Source organism: Lygodium microphyllum, chromosome 29, assembly GCF_053477565.2.
Source record: "Lygodium microphyllum isolate KBCC chromosome 29, Lygodium_microphyllum_v1.1.10, whole genome shotgun sequence".
Lineage (NCBI taxonomy): Eukaryota > Viridiplantae > Streptophyta > Polypodiopsida > Schizaeales > Lygodiaceae > Lygodium > Lygodium microphyllum.
In genome coordinates this window covers 43,775,341-43,783,130 of record NC_141163.1, presented here as the reverse complement: position 1 = coordinate 43,783,130, position 7,790 = coordinate 43,775,341, and positions in this window count along the sequence as shown.

Here is a 7,790-nt window from a genome sequence, read left to right as displayed (position 1 = left end):
TTGTTCATTAGGTGGCATGGGATTATCTTGTAGCCTATCCTGATTGCGGGGATGATTTAGACAAACAATGAGAAATTGTACCGCTTTTGTATTGTCTTTACTCCAAACCTGAGCATATGAAGAACCATCATCCAAGACTTTTGATTTTGAAATATAGGACTACCCCAAAATCATCAGGATAACTGCATGAATCCCGCACAAAAAAATGATGTTCATCCCTAACATCTCCAATAGTCATGGGTACATGAGGACAAGCCGCATAAAGATACCTTGATGAATTTTTTGTTGCCCGGATGTGCCATCCTAGATCTACATCAATCAGTCAACCTCCATTCTCATACAAGCTGCGTGCCATAACATTGATTTTGAAACTATAATCCAAGAGCTCTATGCAAGGTGTCTCTCTTTCTCTCACTTTAATAATTGTCTCTATTGTACCATGAGCCCAATGTGTTCGTGAATAATGACTGTTTAGAATAAAATGAGCATCTTCTTCTTCATGTACTTGTTGATAGACATCCCTGTCAAGAATCACATGATGGGGGGATGTGCTTGAGCTATTGCGCCAAACACACACTGTATACACAAGAGGAAGCTCACTCAAGAACACAAGAAGAGAGATGGAGGCCAAAACATATTCTTGCTGGTTTTTTTTCCTTCTTCCACACACTATACAATGTACAAAAAGTATAGATAAGATACAACATAAAGGAAAGTGGCCTACTAAGTCAAACAGTGCATAACTGACTACACTAATCGACTAGCGCTATGTCTTTGCTAGCTGTAGGTAGATGTAACAAACTAAATATAATAAGTGATAAGTCAATGGCCATGTGAGTATCATAATGACCACCAACATGCTAAGTGTAGATGTGCAGATCCATCTAGCTAGGCGGTCCATCATCAATGTTTGCATGTGTTGAGCTTGCCATCTCAATGCTCCCCCTCAAGCTCAACTCTATCTTTGCAACTCCAAGTAAGCTTCAAAACTTTCGAAGCTTCTCTGTACCCAATGCCTTTGTGAAAATGTTAGCTATTTGATCTTGTGTGCTAATATATACCAAGTCAATCTCTCCTACAAGTACCTTCTCTCTCACAAAGTGGTAGTGCACCTCAATGTGTTTTGTCCTAGCATGGCACATAGGATTCCTATCTAGCTGTATGATGCTCATGTTGCCACAATGAATGACAATTGGACCATCTCCCTCCATGTCCAAATAACCTAATAACTTTTGCAGCCATACCACCTCACATGCTGCCATAGCAACACCTCTATACTCAGCCTCTATACTCGATAAAGCAACTGTAGGTTGCTTTTTGTTGCTCCATGTAACTGCTGCACTACCAAGGGAAAACATGAATCCACTTGTAGATCTTCTGTCTAACATGCTACCAGCCCAATTTGCATCTGTGTATCCAAAGACCTATACGTCCTTACCTGCCTCATAAAAAAGTCCATAATGTAAAGTGGACTTCACATACCTCAATATACGTCTAACTGCATCCAAATGAGGCTTTCTAGGCATCTGCATAAACTAACTGACAAGGCCAATAGCATAGCTCAAGTCTGGCCTTGTGATAGTCATGTAAATCAAACTCCCTACTATCCTCCTAAACATAGTAGGGTCTTCTATCTCATCCCTAACGTGAGCACTCAACTTCACATTTCACTCCAACGGTACTGAAAGAGGCTTACATGCTGTCATACCATACTTGGATAACATATCCAAGCCATATTGCATTTGGGACAGCCATATACCATCATCACATCTGATCACCTCAATACCAAGAAAGTATCTCAGCTCACCCAAATCTTTCATCTCAAACTTCTTCTTCAAGAAGTCCTTAACTTCAGCAATCCCATTGTCACTGTCACATGTAATAATCAAGTCATCCATATAGATGACTATGATGACCAACCTTGCATCTCCCTTTCTCACATAAAGTGAGTGATCAACATCACAAATACAAAATCCAATATTGACAAGATACTCTCCAATCTTGTTAGACCATGCTCTAGGTGCTTTTTTCAACCCATAGAGCACCTTCTTTAACCTGCACACATATGTGGGATGTGCTAAATCCTCATAACCTGTTGGCTGCTCCATATACACTTCTTCTTGCAATTCACCATGCAAGAAAGCATTCTTAATATCCATTTGCTACAAACTCAAACCTTTGGCTACTGCTAAGGAAATCACATATCTAACAGTTGCCATCCTAGTAACTGGACTGGATGTCTCTTCATAATCTATGCCATATGTTTGAGCATAGCCTTTTGCAACCAACCTAGCTTTATACCTACTAATTGAACCATCTACATTATGCTTGACTTTGTAAACCCACTTATAGCCAATAGCTTTCGTATCCTTAGGTAAGGGTACCAAATCCCAAGTCTTATTGGCTTCTAATGCAGTCATCTCCTTATCCATTATTGCATCCCAATGAGCATGACCAACAGCATCCTCAAAACAAGTGGGCTCAACATCCTCAACTAGTTTCACCATATAAGCATAATGGTGATCTGCATAACCTTCAAAACCAAATCTTTTAATAGGGTATTTGACCCTGCTAGATCTGCGTACCACCGGATCACTCAATGGAGCCTTTACATTACTATGAGCTCTCTATACACCTAGTGTCTTGACTGAAGGAATACCAAGCTCATCATCCAAGCTCTCCAAACCACTAGAATCTCCATCCAACACTTTCTTCTTTCCTTTGTCCTTCCCTACAAAATTTATAGATACACCTGAAGATGTGGGGCTACTCTTTAGTCTCCCAGACCAAGGGCTCACTGTAGGTGTAGTACCAGATGATGTTTCTGGTTCACTAAGACTACGTGATTCTTGTTTATCTTTCTGCACATAGCTATCCTGATCATTATCATCATCCAAAACATCACCAGTAGGTGTATACCAACTTCCCATCTCATCGAAAATAACATCCCTGCTAACTCTAAACTCACCTGTGACAGGGTTATAATAGCGATACCCTTTCTGCTCTAAAGAGTATCCAATAAAAATACATTTTTCTACCTTGGGATCAAGCTTCTTTCGTAGCTGGGTATATTCTTTTCAGCCATTAATGCCCGTGCAACTTTTGCAATATGCACGTTTTTTCTTTTTGGCAACACCATTTTGCTGTGGGATATACCTACAAGTAAATTGCTTCATTATCCCATGAGTCCTCAAGAAGCCGCTAAACTCATTAGAGAGATACTCTCCCTCTCCATCTGATCTCAAGCACTTCACTTTTAAGCCTGTTTTTGTTTCAACAATTGCCTTAAAAGATTTAAAGTGTTCAAACACATCACTTTTTTCCTTCATGAAGTATACCTATAACTTCCTTGAATAGTCATCAATAAATGTGACAAAGTATTTGCTGCCACCAAGAGATACATTATGTGTAGGCCCCCAAACATCTGTATGAACTACATCAAGTATTTTTCTACTCACTTCTCTATCATGCGAGAAGGGTTGTCTTGCCTGCTTACCAAATTGGCATGCTTCAAAGACTTTATGCAATTCTGCAACTCTAAAAGAAGGCAACTCTGTAACCAATCCTCTGGACTGCATTAATTTCAGCCTTTGCATATTTTCACATCTAATACGTTTATGCCATATTTCAATATCTGCAACTACTCCTTTTCCTTTAGCATACATAGCAGCATCCATTGCAGGAATTCCAACATCTAAAGTGAACATTCGGCCAACTCTACTTCCTTTTGCGACCAACCTACACTTATCATTAAAGTCTTCTACAAAATAACCTTTTGCATTGAATCGTACATGCAACTCGTGCTCTACCATTTGGCCAGTAGATACTAGATTCTTTGTAATTGATGGCACATGTAATACATCTGTTAGACTCTTTGTCAGGCCATCATACAAGGACAAGGGAACCTTTCCAATGTGTGAAATTGGGTGGCATGAATCATCACCCATCTGTACATAACCTGGGTTTTTTAAGTCTTGCATCTCTCCAAACCATTCAACATGACTGGTCGTATGATTATATGCACCTGAATCGACATACCATACATCATCATTTGTCCCCTTTCCTGTAACTGCATTCATCATATGCTGCATAACACGCAAATGCTCATTTTTGTCTTCATTTTGTCATGAAGACAATGCATAGTTTCCTTGCTGCAATTTACCAGTGTGAATATCATCCTTCTTTGCATAGCAATGGGCTGCAATATGGTCTATTTTTCCACAATAATGGCAAACAATAGCAAAATTTCCAGAACCTCTATTCTGCCATGCACCTCTTCCTCTAGAGCTCCCCCTGCCTCTAAAGTTTCCTCTACCTCCAGAAACCCGCATTTCACCAAACTGTTGATTGCCAGCACGTCCCATACCATGGCCTCTCGAAGAGGATCTACCACGTCCCCTTCCTGAACTCGAGTAAAATGCTTGGACCTGTTCACCATTTCTTTCGGATGAATCACCTTGCATATTGATCTCTTCAGTAATCATGAGAGAGATCAGCTCATCAAAATCTGGAAATGACTTTTGTACATAAACTGAAGTAACAAATAATTTCCATGCCTTCTCATTGTTAAGGCCACTCAAAGTGGATGAAACCAAATCATCATCATCCAGCATTGCATCAATTGCTGCTAAAGCATCTCTAATGCTCCTCACCTTCAACATATACTCATTGACAGACATTTTCCCTTTCTTCAAGGCATTCAACTCTTGCTTGAGTTGAATCTTTCGTGCCTTTGTATTTACTGAAAACATGATTTCAAAAATTGTCTAAGCTACATGTGAAGTTTCTGAATTCTTGATATGTCCTAGCATAGTATTATCAATGATTGCATATAGCCAGTACATCACCTTTTTGTCTTTTGCATTCCACTCTTTCCATGCTTTTAACTCATCTGCAATCGCGGAGGGATACCCAGCTCTGGCTCCTTTTCTTCACCTAAGACAAACACATAAAGGCCCTTTCCAATGAGGAAGTTCGTCACACTGAACTTCCATGAAGGGTAGTTGTTCTTGTTGATCTTCTCAATAATGGGATTTCCACTGTTCTCAGTCATTATCACAAACAAAGATACAACACAACAAGCTAGTGTTTTGCAATCTTTCACAACACGTGCACACCAATACACCAAGCAACCTTTTTCATTGATTTCTCAATAGTACATGTAATCTGCAACCTATTTGCAAATAAACCTTATGTTTACTTCCTGTAAGCACTTAAAAAATTATAGATTTGCAATCTATAACCTGTGCACCCACTTTCGCTCAATACGGCCAAAATCACAGTGTATCCTAAAACTGATGTCCGCAACCTTGCGGCTCTAAAATGGGGCTTGAAATGGCCTCAGACGCCCAAAATAATTGCGGATCGGCCCTAAAGAGCTTTTTTGTAGTATATAAAGTGATCTTCTCGCACACCAAATCTCATAGCAATCTGAGATTTTTGCTCGACCCTGCTTCCGGTGCCTCCATAGGCACTATCCAAGAGAGAGAGTGGAAGAATGGGAGAGCTTCTTATGCATTGATTGCTTGCTCGAACCTTGCTTCTTCTCCTTCACTTTAGCCTTCGAAATCAGCCTCTCTCAGTGGCACATCTCTAAAACCATGTCAAGAATCACGTGATGGGGGGATGTGCTTGAGCTGCTACGCCAAACACACACTGTGTACACAAGAGGAAGCTCACTCAAGAACACAAGAAGAGAGATGGAGGCCAAAACATTTTCTTGCTAGTTTTTTCTTCTTCTTCCACACACTATACTATGTACACAAAGTATAGATAAAATACAACATAAAGAAAAGTGGCCTCCTAAGTCAAACAATGCATAACTGACTACACTATAATCGATTGGCGCTATGTCTTTGCTAGCTATATGTAGATGTAACAAACTAAATATAATAAGTGATAAGTCAGTGGCCATGTGAGTATCATAATGACCACCAACGTGCTAAGTGTAGACGTGTAGACCCATCTAGCCACGCGGTCCATTATCAATGTCCGCATGTGTTGAGCTTGCCATCTCAACTATCCCCATTATACATAGACTTCTCTCTATGCTTAGTGCTACCCATAATATCATTTTTAGCCACAATCTTTCTCTCTACACTCCCATTTAACCCATTTTTAACATCAGCCTACTCCAAATCAGCATTACATGCATCATCTTCCATTTGAAGTTGTTTCTCTATGTCTTTGTCAACCTGCATCAATGCTTGCAAAAATTCACCATCAAACTATCCTTTTCATTTCAGCACATCAATCATTGCATCATGAAATTCAAGCTTCACAATTCCAAGAACTTTGCTAAGTGTGAATTGCACTCTACTACCAATTATGTGATCTTCCAAGATATTTTTAAGGTTTGTGGCAATCTCAAGATCCAATTGTAACGTGTAACTGGGCTGCTTTCCCCTTTTCTTCCCTTCTTGTTTCTTCTCTTGAGATGCAACCTCTATAATATGCTTAGGTATGGGATTTTCAGCCTCTTTCTCTTGCTCCATTTTACTTCGTGTTATGTGTTTAGATGGGCCTGAGAGGAAGGACCCGTAGGGTCCTTATCTCTTATTCTCTTTTCTTCCACAAGAGCTTCTTGATTATGAACCTCAACCAAATAAGGATAGGCTGAAAATGAATCTAGTAGTGCACTCCATCCTGTTCTCCCCCCTATACTCTGACTTGCATCAACCAATTCAGACTTTGCTATTTTTCCCTTTTCCATGGAATCTAATGCTTGCATCCAAATGCAAGATTTTGCTTCAGCCATGTCTCCTTTATGAGCTTCATTAGTCCTTTTAATCCTCCACCCATATGTGGTTGCATCTATTGTAACAAATGCTATCCTTGTAGCCCTCTCTTCCAACCTCTACAGCATGAAAAGAGAGACTGTACATCCTACTGTGAAGTGAAAGTGACAAGGTTTGTCTTTTGGAAAGATAGAAAAATACATGTAACAAAAACTAGTCTTCCAATAGTCAAATTTTGGAAATAGTGGCATGCAGAAGAGGTTGGAAGAGATGGCAACAAGGACAAAATTTGTTGCCATAGATGTAGCTACATATGGGTTGATAATTGAAAGAACCGATGAAGCTCGTAAAGGAGGCATGGCTGAAGCAAAATCTTGAGCTTGGATGCATGCATTAGATTGCATGGAAAAAGGCAAAACAACAAAGTTTGAATAAGTTGATGCAAGTCAGAGTATACAAGGGAGAATAGGATGGAGTGCACCAGTGGATTCATTTTTAGCCTATGCTTATTTGGCTGAGGTTCATAATCAAGAAGCTCTTGTGGTGGAAGAAAAGAGAAGAAGAGATGAGGACACTTCTCGTCGTTCCTCTTTAGGCCCATCTAAATGCATAAAAGAAGTAAAATGGAGCAGCAAAAAGAGGCTAAAAAAGCCATACTTGAGCATATTATGGAGGATGCATCTCAAGAGAAGAAAAAAGAAAGGAAGAAAAGGGGCAAGCATCCTGGTTATAGGCTATAAATGGATCTTAAGACTTCCACAAACCTTAAAAAGGTCTTAGAAGATCGCATACTTGGCAATAGAGTGGAATTCACACTTGGCAAAGTTCTTGGAATCGTGAAGCATGAATTTCATGATGCAGTCATTGATATGCCGAAATGAAAAAGACACTTTGATGGCAAAGTTTTGTGAGTATTGATGCAGATTGACAAAGACATAGAGAAACAACTTTAGAGGGAATATGATGATGCATGTAATGCTAATTTGGAGTACACTGATGTTTTAAATGGGTTAAATGGGAGTGTAGATAGCAAGCTTGTGGAGTTGAAATTGG